Consider the following 16,123-nt stretch of genomic DNA (forward strand, 5'->3'; position numbering starts at 1 on the left):
CTTTTGTTTATTCATAAATTCTTCACTTATCCATAAATATGATAGGTAATATGTTCTATGTTTTTCTAATTTACTTGTGATATGTCCTTTTATGTCCATTTTGTGTAACCATTTTGACCTTAGCTTTATAAATGATACAAGATATTGGTCTATAACTAATTTTTGCTTTCCAGTTTTTCCAACAATTTTTACCAAATAATGAATTCTTATCCCAAAAGTTTAATTCCTTTCATTTATCAAATAAAAGGGAAGGCAGTGTTACATAGTAGAAAGAGCCTTGAACTTGACCTCAGAACAGGAATGTTGGGAGGGCTCAAATGAGATAATGGATGTAAAGGACTTAAAATCTTAAAGCACTGCATAAGTGCCAATTATTACTGTTATTTTTATTAGCCCATCGTCATCAGGCTTCCATTCCTGTGTTGACTTCATTCCCTGAACCTTCTATAAAATTCTTGATGAGCTGAAACAATGTTTATAAAATAATATAGAAGTGTGAATCAAAATTAAATGTTAAATGTATTGGTCTACCTGCCATGTGGGGGAGAAGTTGGAACAGAAGATTTTGCAATTGTCAATGCTGAAAAATTACTCATGCATATATCTTGTAAATAAAAAGCTATAATAAAAAAAGATTTAAAAAATTAAATGTTAAACTAAACTCATCTTCTGGGAGGAGAGGCAGAGGTGGAAGTGTATGCATGCATACCCAAGAAGAAGTCAGAGTCTGGTAGTTACTTCCACAATCTATTTTACACCATCTTTTCCTCTCTACTTTTACTGTAAGTCATTCAGACCTTTCTCTATCCTCCCTTATAGTCTTATAATAGGTGTTCCCACTTGTAGTCTAATTCATCTACAATCCATCTTTCATACCATCTGTACTCTTCTCTGTGTCTAAATAAACTGAACTGAGGATGAGGAAGACCAAATTTCTCTCACTCCAATGCAAAGGAATTTTATTGCTCTATTAGAGACAATGGATATGAAGCAGTCTATGAAATTCTGGAACACATGTATGAATTGATACAGAGGGACACTTGTTATCGTTTTAAGCCATGTCTGATTTTTTGTGACCCTATTTGGGGTTTTCTTGGCAAAGATATTGGAATAGTTTGACTTCCTTCTCCACCTCATTTTATAGATGAAGAAATTGAGGCAAACAGGGTTAAGTGACTTGCCCAAGATCACACAGCTAGTAAGTGTTTGAGGCCAGATTTGAACTCAGGAAGATGAGTTGTCCTGACTCCAAGTCTGTTACTCTATCCACTGTGCTATCTAGCTACCTCATAGGGAGATATAAACAGAACCAAATAAGCAATATATACACAATCATTACAATGACATAAATGAAAACACTAAAAGGCTACAAAAATCAGTTCAAATAAAACGAACAATTCTGGTTACAAATTATTAAAGTTAAAGTACATAATCTTCTGGTTAATTAATGGCAAACAAAAAATGAAAAATAGCATGTACTACAGTCAAAATCATCACATGAGACAGTTTTGTTTTACTTATTAATTGAAAAATATGAGGGAGGACTGAGAAGCTGTTCATGAGTGATGTCAAAATAAAGTGCATCAATAAATTTTTAAAAATAAATGTCAAGTAAAAAATAATGTGCATACCATAATTTTTATTATAGTAATTTTAAGGTACTATTAAAGTATGACTTACATAATCATAAAATTACATAGTTAGAAAGGACCTCAAATTAGAAAATTTGGGTAGACAGATTTAGGCTTGTTGTAGGAGTAAACCTTTCAAAGAAGCATTCCAAAGGAAAAGCAGAGAAAGAAAGAAAAATGGCTATCTGGTGAGACTTTGGAAATAGCTAAAGAAAGAAGAAAAGAAAGGTAAAGAAGAAAGAAAAAGCTATACCACAAGACATCTTTCCAAGAAAATTAAAAATATCAAGGGAAGATTATCATGCAAAAAAATGGGCATGATAAAAGATAAAAATGGTAGGGATTTAATAGAAGTAGAAGAGATTAAGAAGTGGCAAGAATAAACATAACTATACAAGAAAGATCTTAACATCATTGATAACCACAAAGGTGTGGCTACTGATCTAGAGCTGGAAAATAAAGTCAGGTGGGCCTTAGGAAACATTGCTAATAATAAAACTAGTGGAGATAATGAAATTCAGGCTAAACTATTTAAAATCCTCAATTTGCCACTGAGTTGAAAAATATAAGTTTAACTCTCAATCCTAAAGGAAGACAATGTCAAAGAATGTTCAAAATAACAAATATTTGTTCTCATTTCATATTCCAACAAGGTTATGATTAAGGTTCTGCAAGCCAGACATCAGCAGTATGTGACCCCAAGAATTACCAAAAGAGCAGGCTGGTTTTCAAAGAGGAAGAAGAACTAGAGACCAAATTGCCAATATTCACTAAGATTTTGGAGAAAATAAGGAAGTTCTGGAAAAAACATTTACTTTTGCTTCATTGACTACACTAAAGCCTTTGATTGTGGTGATCCACCACAAAATGAAGCAAGTCCTCAAAGTGGTGGAAATACCAGATCATCTCCTTGTCTCCTGAAGAACCTATGTGCAAGCCAAGAAGCTACAGTTAGAATTGAATATGAAACAACTGGTGGGTTTAAGATTGGAAAGGAAGTATAACAAGGCTGTATGGTGTCACCTTATTTATTTAACTTGCAGGCAGAGCACATCCTGTGCAATGCCAGGCTGGACAACTCAAAAATTAGAATTATGATTGTCTGGAGAAATATCAACAATCTCAAATACGCAGATGATACCATTCATGGTGAAAGTGAAGAATTAAGAAGTCTCTTGAGGAGTATGAAAGAGGAGAGTGTAAAAGCTGGCTTAAAACTTAATATAAAAAAAAAATTAAATCTTGGCGACTGGTTCCATTACTTCCTGGCAAACAGAAGGAGAAAAAATGGAATCAGTGTCAGATTTTATATTCTTGGGCTCATTCAAAGATCACTATATACAGCGATTGCAGCCAGGAAATTAAAAGACACTTGTTCTTTGGAAAAAAAGCTATAACATTGTATAACTTTCATCCATTGGCCCTGGTTATTCCTTCTGGGACCAAATATGAAAAAGCATAATTTCTCTCTTCAATGATAATTGTTTTTAAAATGTGAGGATGGTCATCATATCTTTTCTAAGTTTTTTTTTTTTCCCTCAGCAAATTAAACACCCTCATTTCCTTCAGCTAATCTTTGTATAGCATGATTTAATATTTTGATATAAGAGAATGTGTCAATGTGGTCTCTCTGAAAAGCTAGGTAATACAATGAATAGAATGCTAAATCATGGATTAAATAGTTAGTCAGGCATGGAATCAGGAAAACCTGAATTCAAATCCAGCTTCAGATAATTTCTAGTGTATTTCACTGGGCAAGTCACTTAATCCTGTCTGTCTTAATTTCCTCATCTGTGAAAATGATCTGTAGATGGAAATGGTAAACCACTCAGGTTATCTTTGCCAAGAAAACACCAAATAGGGTTATGAAGAGTTGGACATGATTGAAACAACTGAACAACAAGTTGTCTGTCTACATGTGGTTCTTAGGAAGGCAAGAACAGGTATCTCAGCAGTCTCTTCTCCCTCCCTTTTAGAAAGTTTTTCCTCCTCTTAGGAGATGTCCTTGATGAAACAATAGAATTTATGTTATTAAACTCAAGTGGAGTACACATCTTTTCATATTCTAGGGTTTTTTTTTATATATGGGAAGTTTCTTCATAACTTCATGTTTTAGATCAGCTGTTTTCCATGATTTGGCATTCTTGTTAGTCCAGTTTCCATGGCTCCTTAGAAAGAAGATACTAAATTAAAATATATCTGTCTCCTCCTTAAATATTTTTGGTCTAAAGGGAAGTGATTTTTAGGTTCCAGGAATGCTCCTGATCAGTCTTCCTTAATAAGGAAGGAGTGTTCCAAGTTTTATACACACATGAGTGAGCGCTCACACATATGTGTTCATTTATCTATCTGTGTGTGTGTTTGTGTGTGTGTGTGTGTGATAATATATATGTAGCTAAATGGCACAATGGTTGGAGTCAAGAACCTGGAGTCAAAAAGATACTTATTTTGTGATTCTGGTCAAGTCACTTAATCCCTCTTTGCCTCAGTTTTCTCAACTGTAAAACGGGCATATAACAATATACGTCACAAGATTGTTGTGTACCAGCTTTGTAGCATCTGGAAATTTGCTAAGCATGATATCTATACTAATAATCAGAGCAGAACATGCCAGATATTTACTATCTATGTGACCTTGAGCAAATTGAGACTTAGTTGTCTCATCTGAATTAATGACTTCCAGAATCCCTTCCTCCTATACAGCTATGATTTTATTGAGGAAGTGATAATATCACCAAGATAAGGAATTGAATAATTGAAGAAAATTAGGATTTGGGGTTTTGGTTTGTTCGTTTGACTTCATTGGTACAGGGAAATTTCATCAAAGAAATTTCCTTTAACCAATGTAGCCATTAGCAGGCACAAATTGTATCATTTCTTAGAGGGGAAACACTAGAAAACCCAAAGATTTGGTAATAAATCCCATGCTCAGCCCTTAGATGTACTTAATTAAATATCCTCTCTAAATCTCCCCATTGCTTTTTAATCCAGAAAAGCATCAATGTGCTAATTAATGCATCATTCTCACCCTCTCCTCCATCCCCACCCATCAACAGTCTATTTTGTACCCACCTAGCACAAAGAAAACGTCCAGCCCCTTTTAAAGCACTGATTCAACCCTGATGAAACCAGACTGCATTGTTAATATACCGCAGAGGTTTCTGTTGCACTTAAGAGTAAAGTCACATCTAAATCATAAGATAAGGACACAGTCCCAGAGAGATAAAAGTGATTGGCTGGAGGTAGTGAGGCAATTCACTAATGGATTCCAGAACCTAGACTCTCTTGTGTCTGTAAACAGCCATCTGAATTCTGGTGTCTAGGAGACTGGTACTCTAAGCTTTGTGATCCAGTGTCCCCATACTCCTAGGAGAACTCTAGACAAAGGGAAGGAGGAGCCCAATATTATAAGGAATTACTGAATATATAGCTTTCTGAAATAGCATGAAGAATGAGTTTGAATTCTTTATGAGTAAGAAATCACTTTATGAGTAGGAAAATGAGTAGGAAATTTTTGTTGTTTCTCAGCTTCCCTCCCTCATCTGTAAAATGAGGGAATTATGTTAGATAACGTCTAAGGTCCCTTCCAACTCTAAATATATGATTTTATGAGAATATAGGATTTAAGGGCTTGTCTCCAAACTTTTCTTGTTTTTTTTTTTAGTTTTGTCTTTTCTTCCTTCCCTCCTTCCTTCCTTTTCTTCCTCCCTCCTCTCCTTCCTTTCTTCCTTTTCTCCTTTTCTTTCCTTCCTTCCTTTTTTCTTTCTTCCTTTTCTCCTTCCTTGCTTCTCCTTTTTCTTCTCCTCCTCCTTCTCCTTTTCTTTCTTCTCCACAAACCCATATAAAAAAAGAAAAAACATAGCACATCCAATATGATACAAAGAAGCTCATCTATAAAGTGAGACAACTAGATCCTCCCTTTCAACCCTAAATCCTATCATTCTATGTATCTGTTATGCTGAGTTGTACTACCAGAAAGAGAAATACTTCCTCTCTGAATAGTTGGGGAGAGAAGGCTTCCTTTTGCTGGTTCAATGAGAAGAATCCAACCTACAAAGATGGCTTTCCCCATAATTCTCTCAGTATTATCACTATACTTCTAATCACATAGGTGAACAATCAGCTTAAAAATCTTTTTTAAACATTTATTTATTGAACTTATTATCAGTTTTATCTTTTTTGCTCTAAGCCAAGACTTCATAGCACCATGATAATGTAGATTACCATATTTAAAACCTGTGATGACACCATTGTATCTATTTGAATGATTAATCTGCTCATTATAAGAATGCCAATGGGCTAGTCTAATTGGGAAAAATCTTATTTTTTTATTCTAAATTTAAGAAATAAAACATGCATTTTCATAACGGTAGATTTTTTTTAAAAGATCATTGTACTTGAAACTGTAAATCTATTATGTAAAATTTGCTATTTCTTTTAAATACATAGAAAGTTTTTGTGTCATTTTATAGTCTTGTTGATTCTATCTACACAGTACAGCGTCTCTTACTTTCTTCCCTTATTTCCACTTGCATTCACCACACTAGTTCAGACCTTTATCACATTTCACCAAGACTGCTCCAATAGGCATTCTGTTTGGTCTCTTTGCCTTGAACAGCTTTCCTTCCTTCCCTTAATCATCCTTCACATAGTTGTCATATTGATCTTGCTAAAGCACAGGTCTATGTCACTTCCTGGTTCAAAAAGTTCTTATGGCTCCCTACTGTCTCTAGGAACAAAATATAAATTGTCTGGCATTTAAAGCTCTTTTACAACTAGCTCTTACTTGTCTTTTCAAGTTTACTATACTTACTCCATTCAAACATAACATGGTTCAGCTAAAATGTCATTATTCCTCACACATGACATCCCACCAGTGCCTTTTTCACAGTATTTTTTCTATACCTGGAATGCTATCTTTTTACCTCTGGGTCTTACAACCCCAAAAGCTGAATTCAAATGCTACAGGCTTCAGAAGGACTTTCCTGATACTATCCTGCCTTCTCCCCTAGTTACTAGTTACTATTGTTTATTTCACCTTTGAAAATTATCTAATATTTGCTTTGTACATATTTTGTACTTTCTTAAATGTGTGTCCATTAATTTCTTCCAGTAGAACGTAATCCCTCTGAGAATGAGGATTTTTTCCACTGTCTTTTTGTTTCCTAGCGTAGTGCTGGCCCATAATAAGTACTTAATAAATGCTTGTTGGCTGATTGATTGAAAGAAGGGAGAACCATTAAATCTAAATATGTGCAGAGTTGGATAGCCTCCCCAAAGTAAATCAGGCAAAGACTCATCTGAGCCAGCCAAGCAACACAAGATCACGGGGGTAGCAAGCCAACTCTGGATCTTACTGTCTATCTCCTGGAAAAGAATCAAAACAAAGTTTCTCTCATGAGCCCTCCTGTCCTCTGTTCCTGTTCTTATCCCTTAAAGAGGCTCTCTCTTTCCTCTATGACAAAATATAAACTCAGGTTGGCATATAAAACCCTCTAAAATTTAGACCTTGCTTGTTTATCCAGTCTTTCACATTGTTTTTCATATAATCTCCATTTTTGTCGACTGACCTGCTAAAAATTCCCTATATATGATGTTCTATCTCAATCTCCATATCTTCGAACAGGTGCTCCCCAGTGTCTGGAATGTACTCTTCTCTAATCTTCAGCTTTCAGAATCCCTAGCTTCCTTAAAAGCTTCCTAGGTGACATATTTCTCCAGTGATCCTGATCTATATCTGGCCACTGGACTCAGATGGCTCTGCAGGGGAAAGTGAGGCTGGTGACTTTGTACAGCCTCCCTCAGTCATAGTTCTCTTTGAGAACAGAGGACAAACCTTTGTTATGAGTGACATTTCTTACACAAGATCATTTTTGATCTCTCCTTATTGTCAGCATTTATTAAGCTCCTGATAAGGGACAGGTACTTTGGGAATACAAAGAAAGGCAAAAAAGCAAACAAATTCACCATCAATCCTAGTTCTCAGAGAGTTCACACACTAATGAGGGAGACCACATGCAAATAATTCTATAAACAAGAGGAAAGACATTGAAATAAAATAAAATTAGGGAAAATTTCTTGGAAAGGGGGGATTTTAGCTGACACTTGAAGGAAGTCAGGAGGAAGATATAGAAAGGGACAGATTGCAGGCATGGAGAATAGTCAGTAAAAATCAGAATCAGGGATGGGATATCTTGTTTAAGGAACAGCAAAAAAGCCAGTGTCACTGGTTCTCAAAATACATAAAAGAGAGTAAGAAGACTGGAAAAGTAAGAAGGAGTTGAATTTTAAATGTCTATGAAAGCCAAACAGAAAATATTTGATCCTAGAGGTAATAGGGAGCTGCAGAAGTTTATAGAATAGGTAGATAACATTATCAGACTCTGTGCTTTAGAAAGATCATTTTGACACCTGAGTGAAGGATAGAGTGTAATGGGGAAGAGATGACCCAGGGAGACTCATAATCAACAGGCTCCAGCAAGAGTCCAGCCATGAGGTGGTGAAGGCCTCTACCAGGGTAGTAAGAGTATCAGATGAGAGAAGGGGACATATATAAGAGGTGTTAAAGAGGTAGAAATGGTAAGACTTTTGATAATAATATTGGGTATAAGAAAATAAAGTCAGGGAAAACACCTCAGTTTCAGAGGACAGAAACATCCTCACATGGTGTTCAGAAAAAGTGAAACAAGAACACTCTCTTAAAAACTTTTGAATTGACTCTATGACATGGGAGCACAAGATGGCCTAGCATGGCAACCCTCGGCAGAGAAGATGCTGGCTCAATGAACAAAGCAGAATTGAAGTAGCCCAGAAGAATGCGAGATGAGCAAAGTTAGAGAAGGTGCCCAAATATCCACAGGGACTATTTGTGTCCGATCTGTGGCAGAATATTCTGAACTCATACTGACCTGAACAGCCACAGTCATACACACTGTAACTTCAACAGTGATATCATTTGGGTCTTCTTCAAAAGCTAAGGACAACAACCAACCAACCAATATCTTTAATAGTAATTTTAAAAACTTAAAAAGACAACAAAATAACCAATATTCTCAATAGTAATTTAAAAAATCAAAAAGACAACAACCAACCAATACCCTCAATAGTAATTTTTAAAACTATTATCACTTGTCAATCTCATTATCTTTTTTAAAAAGGTTTTTAGGGGCAGCTAGTTGGTATAGTGGATAGAGCACGAACCCTGAAGTCAGGAGGACCTGAGTTCAAATCTGATGTCAGACATTTAACACTTCCTAGCTGTGTGATCCTGAACAAGTCATTTAATCCCAATAGCCTCAACAAAAGAGAGAGAGAGAGAGAGAGAGAGAGAGGAGAGAGAGGAGAGAGAGAGAGGAGAAGAGAGAGAGAAGAAAGAGAGAGAGAAGAGAGAAAGAGAGAGGAGAGAAGAGAGAGAAGAGAGAGGAGAGAGGAGAACAGAGAAATTTAAAGGTTTTTTAATTTAAAATTTAAATCTAAAAAAAGATCATGAGATTGAGAGAGAGAGAGAGAAGAGAGAGAGAAAGTGAGAGAGAGAGAGAGAAGAGAGAAGAGAGAGAGAAGAGAGAAGAGAGAGGAGAGAGGAGAAAGAGAAGAGAGAGAAGAGAGAGGAGAACAGAGAAATTTAAAGGTTTTTTAATTTAAATTTTAAATCTAAAAAAAGATCATGAGATTGAGAGAGAAGAGAGAGGAGAGAGAGAGAGAGAGAGAAGAGAGAGAGAGAGAGAGAGAGAGGAGAGAGAGAGAGAGAGAAGAGAAAGAGAGAAAGAAAGAAGAGAGAGAGAAAGAGAAAAAGAGAAAGAGAGAGAGATTTTTTTTTAATTTAAAGGTTTTTTAATTTAAAATTTAAATCTAAAAAAAGATCATGAGATTGACAGGTGATATAGTATAAAACTAAATTGGAAGAGGACCTAGAACAGAACCAATGGTGAGTATGACTTGGATGACTGGCAAAGGAAAATCAAGTAGATCAGTCAGCATCAGGCAGTAGATCAAATAGATCAGGCGGGAGAAAAAGCAAGAAAGAACAGTGTCATAAAAACCAGAAGACAGAGAAGATCCAGGGGGAGGATGTGGTCCAGTATCAAGTGACACAGAGGTCAAGAGAATGAGGCCTGAGAAGAGGCCCTTAGATCTGGCAATTAAGATATCCCTGGTCATTTTGGAGAGGACAGTTTCAATTGAGTGATGAGTTTGGAAACTGGATAGCAGAGGGTTTAGAAGAGAGTAAGAAGATAAGAAAAGGAGGCATCTAAGTGTAGACAGTTTTCTCAAGTAGTTTAACATCAGAAGGGGAGGAGAAATCTAGGACAGTAATGATGATCTGATCAAGTGATAATTAATAAGGCTAGGGGGATACATGACATATTTGTAGAAAGTAAAGAGCCAGCAGATGAGGAGAAATTAAAGAAAACAGAGAGATGGGAAATGATGTTGGGGACAACTTGCTGGAGAAAACTGCAAGAGATGAGATCAAGGGTGCATATAAAGGGGCTGGACTTGACAAAGAAAAGAGTCATCTCCTTATGAGACAAGAATGAAAAAGGCGACAGTAAGAGATGTCTGAGTGTTATGAGATGAAGTAGATGAAGAAGTATATAAGGAGCTCATGGCAAATGGCCTCAATTTTTTTTGATTAAATATAAAGTAAAGTCCTCAGCTAAGAAGGTGCTTGATTGAGAAGACTTACCAAGAGACAAGAAGGTTTGAAACAGTCATTATAGAAAATGGAACAACAAATTGATTATTAGGATTATTGCAATACGAGGGCCCAGTTAATATTATAGAACACAAGTTTGTAGTAGACTCAGTCAGTCATCAGCATTTTCTGATTTCCCCCTAGCTTCATTTAGCAGAATGTAAGTAAGAGTGAAGAAGGTGGATGCTGGGAGTCATCTAGGGTTGGTGGTTGTCAAAGTGGAACATAAAAGCAAGGGATTCAAGAGTAAAAGGTAGCGTAGAACTGAGGTGGTTCATTAAGGGGTAAAGTTAAGGAAGGGAGAAGAGTGTAGGGACATTAGTCAGAGAATAGAACTGAAGGCAAGAGAATATGAAGGTCATGGGAAGGATGATGAATAGAATTAGGGGTAGTGAGGCTTAAAGAAAGATGAAATGATAAGAAATTATAATCAGATAGAATTTTAAATATCATGTACATGGAAGTAGAAGGGGGAGGGGCGTTATCGCTGTATGCAGCTGCAGTGGAGTGAAAGAGTAGATCATAGATTGAGGAACCTGGAAGTTAGAGTATTAGAAGGAGCATCAATATGTAAACTAGAATTTAAGCCCTTTTGTGTAAGATTCTCCTCATTGGTGGAGAATGATTTCTCAGTGATTCACCTGTGGTGTTGCAGTGGGTGAATATTTAAGAAAAGAGAAATCTCCTAGGTCTTCTGAATTTGGGTGATTTTTGAGAAAACACATATAGTAGATTCTTCATGGAGAGATTCCTGAATGGAGAGGAAAACCTTTGGGAAGAAATCAACATGAAGAGGAGCTTGCTCCCCTGATTTTGAGAGCAATATTTCCTTTCAACTCTAAGACAGTTCTCAGTCTCATCCAAAAGGAAATTCCCCACAGTCTCTAATGTAGTAATCCAGGGACAAGATTAAGTCCCAAAATGTCAAATAATTGACTCAATACAGCAAATGCCCTCTTGCCTTGATTCCTAGATGCCTTTCCTAGTCCTTTCTACTCCTCCCAAGATTTCCACAGCAATAACCATGACGTACATACAGTTCTCCCAAATTAACAACCTTGTGTAATCCAGAACTCCCATAACACAGAATGCCTGGGGGCTTACAGTCACCTCCTTCCAACACTTAATTGTGTAATTGTGTAAAATTTTATTCAATTCAACTTAATTAAATTCAACAAGAATTTACTGGGTACTTTTTATGGGCCAAGCACTCAGCATCCACTAGATTCAATCTAGGTTCTGTCCTCAACCCTCCAAAATACATAGGAAAAAGTCAAGATAAATGATATCAAAAATGAGGGAAAAAAATCCAAGCTCTTCACACTTCTGCCTCTCACTAGAGTATATGAAGTTGATTTGAATACCAGATGAGCCCCCCAAGAACTTATGTGGCACATTTTGAGGGGCCTCTCCTGAGCTCTTCTAACTGATGTGATGCTATACAAATAGTTTAAAATATGCTAAAAAAAAAAATTAAACAATCCCAGATGATCCCTCAAGGTACAATTAAGGGAGTGGTTAAAGGATATTAGTAGAATTCTGAACAGAAGAAAGTAAATGACCATATGAAATGGCTATATGAAAGAATACCCAAAATCACTAATAATGAGAAATATGCAAATTAAAACTACTTAGAGACTCCATCTCACACTCATGAGACTGTCAGAAACAAAAGATGAAAACAGCAGTTGCTGGAGGATCTGTTGAAGCAATTCCCTGATGATGGAGCTGTGAAATGATCCTGCCATTCTGGAAAACTATTTGGGATTACATTCAAAAGTCATTAAACTATAATACTCTTTAAATCAGTAAAATGTTCTGCTAGATATATATCCCAAAGAGATCAAAGACTGAAGGAAAGACCTTGCATATATAAAAATATTTGTAGCAACAGTTTGGAAGCAAAGTAGATACCATCAACTGGGGAATGACTTAATAAATGTGTCACATGAATATAATGGCATATTATTATGCCATTAGAAATTATGAATACAAAGAATTCAGAGAAACATGTTAAAACTGGTATGAACTGGTACAAGATAAAATGAGCAAAACTAGAAAAACAATTTACCTGGTGATCATAATCTTGTAAGGAAAACATCATTAAAAGACTGGGTTTTCACAGATGTAGGCAAAAGGATCTTCAGCTACCCTGTAAGCACTAATGGTAGCACGGCCTATGGGGTGCAGAGCATTGTTTACTCCACACTCTATCTTTCACTGAAAATGAAGGAAACACATTAAGGATTCACAGTAGCTCATAAAAAAATAAACACAATTCTCCTCTCTGATGATTCATACTTTTCTTCCCAGGGTCCTTTGGAATCTTTGAGACTCAAGACACTCACTAACCTGTGTTTAGTACTTTCTTCAAAATGGAAACAAACAGGTTTGATGGAAAAGCAATCTCATGAAATTTCAGTGAGTTCCACTTTCACACCAGCAGTGGAGATATGACTCCAGACTTACAATGCTACTCTAAGGTCTAGGACTCCACCCAGGAAGAAAATGAACTTGCTGTTGCTCAAGAGATGACTAACTCCTTTACCACGGACTGAATGAACACTGTTCTAATAACTCATAGTAAGACTGGAAAGCACACTCCAGGTCTTTTCCTTCTTTCTTTTCTAGATCTGCTTTATAGTCAAGCAACTTGGGTAGCACAGTGACTTTAATTCAAATCTAGCCTCAGACACTAATTGTGTGATCCCTGGAAGGTCACTCAAGTGCTCTCTGCCTCAGTTACTTTATCTGTGAAATAGGGATCACCATAGCATCGACCTGCTTAGAATTGTAAAGATATAATGAAATGTTTATAAAGCACTTTATTAATTTTTAAGTATTATGCCAGCTAGATTGTTTCATTATATTTAAAATAGGTTTAAATAAACAGTTTAATTAAATAAAGTTTTACATATTTAAAAATGTAAAAAAAAAAATTTCTTAGTTTACAAGCTAAACAAAAACATCGGGCAGGCTAGTTTGTTGACCCCTAATCTAAGCTAACTACTACAGAGGGATCAAATGATTAGGTTCATACCCTTCACACTGAGATGAAATAAAAATCTAAGGCTTATTCCATGAAACTTCACCAAGTTGATCAAGGAATTCTCTAGGTCAACCCCCTATAAAGAATCTGACAAAGTCCCTCAGCATTATTCTTGTGAAAAAAAAAAAAAGTGGAGGGATGTGATCCAGGTAATTAGCGGGACCATAGGAGCATGATTTAGGATGGTAAGGGACCTTAGTAACCCTTGAGTCCAACTCCCTGATTTTACAGATGGAGAAACTGAGGCCCTGAGATACTAAGTAATTTGTCTCAGGGTCATAGAAGTAGAAATAGAGACAAGATTTGAATCTACTTTTTTGTCACTCTGTATTGATTAAATAATGAGACCCCCAAATTAGAAAACTTAAAATTCAATGTCTGTTTAGAAGGATTTCTCTAATGAAGAGTCCCAGGAATTTGTCCTTAGTTTTGTGCTATTAAAAAAGTTTTTTAATCAATAATTTGGATAAAACCATAGCTGACATTCCTATCAAATTGGAAATGACACAAGGCTATAAGGAATACCAAATATATTGGGGCACAAAAAGATATTTTTAGATAAGAAAATTGAATCAAAACTAATAAGTTGAAATTTAACGAGGATAAACATAAAATCTTACTTGGGTTGCACTTACTTGAATTTGGGTTCAAAAAATCAACTTCACCTCTATCATATGGGAGATATGGTTAGATAGTAATTCATCTGAAAAAGATCTGAGGATCTGAAGTAATAGAAAATTCACTATAAATTGACAATATGGGATGGCAACCAAAAAAACAAACAAAGGCAATCTTAGACTGCTCTAAAAAGCATAGTGTCCAGGTCTTGAGAAATGGTAGTCCTACTGTATTCTGCTTCGGAGTATTATTGTGTTCACCTCATCTTAAGAAGAATCCCAATAAACTTTTGTTATTGTTGTTGTTCAATCATTTTCAGTCATATGATTCTTCATAACCCTGTTTGCAATTTTCCTAGCCAAGATTCTGGCCATTTCGTTCTACTCATTTTACAGATGAGGAAACTGAGGTAAATAGAGTTAAGTCCTATAGATCATGCCACATGAAAATAAATTTAAGAATTTAAGGATATGTATTGGCATAGGATTACATCAGAAGGAGCTCATGGCATGAAATGGGAGAAGGTCAATGCAGAAGAAGGGGAGCTCCAGGTGAGAGGATCTCCTGATATAAGGAACCTTGCACCATGTGAACACCATTGCTCCTGGCCAAGTTATTATTCTTATCAGTTGGACAGGGAGAAGGTATCCACTGACCTGAGAGAGGGAGGTGATAAGTAAACTGAAAAGGGGGCATTCAACTACTAGAGACAGATGAAATCAGCACGGAGATTTTAAGAATCATATCCTGAAGTTGATAAATCTCAAATGCCATTTGTTGAATTTGTGTAACTTTGTATTTGGGGATTAATGATCTTCAGGTCCACCAGCTATTCCTGAACACTCTTAACTTGGGAATAATCTAAAAACTATGCATAATAGATTGCTTGAGACTTTTTATATCGCATTTGAAAGACTACTAAGACCTATGCTATGAGGACTTGAATCAAAATTCTTCAATACGAGTCATTATGGAACACTTAAAAGAATAATGTCTGAGCTTCCTCAGAGAAATTTCCAGAATTGAGAAGATGGACAAAAATCAAGAGTCAATCAATTAACATCTACTATGTGCTAGGCCCTGGGACTGACTCTTCTCCAGTCAGGAAGAAACTATCTATTATCAGATAATTCCCAGACTATCTAAGAAAGAACTCTTATCCACCCCTCCATTGTCCTTAGTTTTGTGCTATTAAAAAAGTTTTTTAATCAATAATTTGAAAAAAAGCCACAGCTGACATTCCGATCAAATTGGAAATGACACAAGGCTATAAGGAATACCAAATACCTCAATCTCTGGGGGATTTTTAAACAACCTTTGAGGTATTGATTAACATATCCTTAGACAGGTTTGAGACCTGGTCTGTCAGGTATTCCATCTGGCTCCTGACCCCTTCTCTGAGTTTCTGTCTTCACTTTTCTGATCTCTCTGAGATCTCTGAGAAAAACTCCCAAGACAGCTTTTCCCCAATAAAAGATCTTGTTATGATGAAGATCTTTGCTTAGTCTTTTTCAGGACTAAGCCCACTATAAAATTATTCTCCCTCCCCACCCTCCAATCAGAGTGCCTTTCCTCTAAAGACATCTTTCTCCTTACTCTAGCTAAGTCTGGTCAGTTTAACCTGCCAGTCAATGGCTTACTCCTACCTTACTTAATTTTTTTTTCTCCTAGTTAATTGAGAGTTCTCCTGGGGAACTTGTCTTTTTCCTTGCTAACTCTATGCTCTCCCAACTTTATTTCATGTTTGCCACTGTTGGTACCTATTTTGCCTCTTATTTTTGCCTACAACTTATTTCCCTAAATAAAGCTGCTTTTTGCCAAACAGAATGGCCATTGTAAATTTGTTACATGTTTATTTTGAGTTAGGAATGTCTATCTGGACCTCATCATATCCACTATGCAACACTGCCTCTACCTTCAATCCCTTCTTTAAAATGTTTATTATATTATGTGTAAACATGGATTATTCTCCTGGATAGTGAAGGCAGAAAAAAAAAAAGAAAGAAAGAAAAAAGAAAGAAAGAAAGAAAGAAAAAAGAAAGAAGAAAGAAAGAAAGAAAGAAAGAAAGAAAGAAAGAAAGAAAGAAGAAAGAAAGAAAGAAAGAAAGAAACTGAGTTATATGGATTTTT

The 16,123-nt window shown here is 36.0% G+C and overlaps 1 long non-coding RNA gene across 1 annotated transcript in view; it reads right to left on the reverse strand.

Moving 5' to 3' along the window:
- The window catches only part of LOC127543991 (uncharacterized), a 66,875-nt gene that overhangs the window by 19,454 nt on the left and 31,298 nt on the right, over window positions 1-16,123 (reverse strand). The window contains exon 2 of the long non-coding RNA XR_007949353.1: window positions 12,398-12,546. This is a non-coding gene — a long non-coding RNA (uncharacterized LOC127543991). The remainder of the gene's footprint in view (window positions 1-12,397; window positions 12,547-16,123) is intronic.

This window comes from Antechinus flavipes, chromosome 1, assembly GCF_016432865.1.
Source record: "Antechinus flavipes isolate AdamAnt ecotype Samford, QLD, Australia chromosome 1, AdamAnt_v2, whole genome shotgun sequence".
Lineage (NCBI taxonomy): Eukaryota > Metazoa > Chordata > Mammalia > Dasyuromorphia > Dasyuridae > Antechinus > Antechinus flavipes.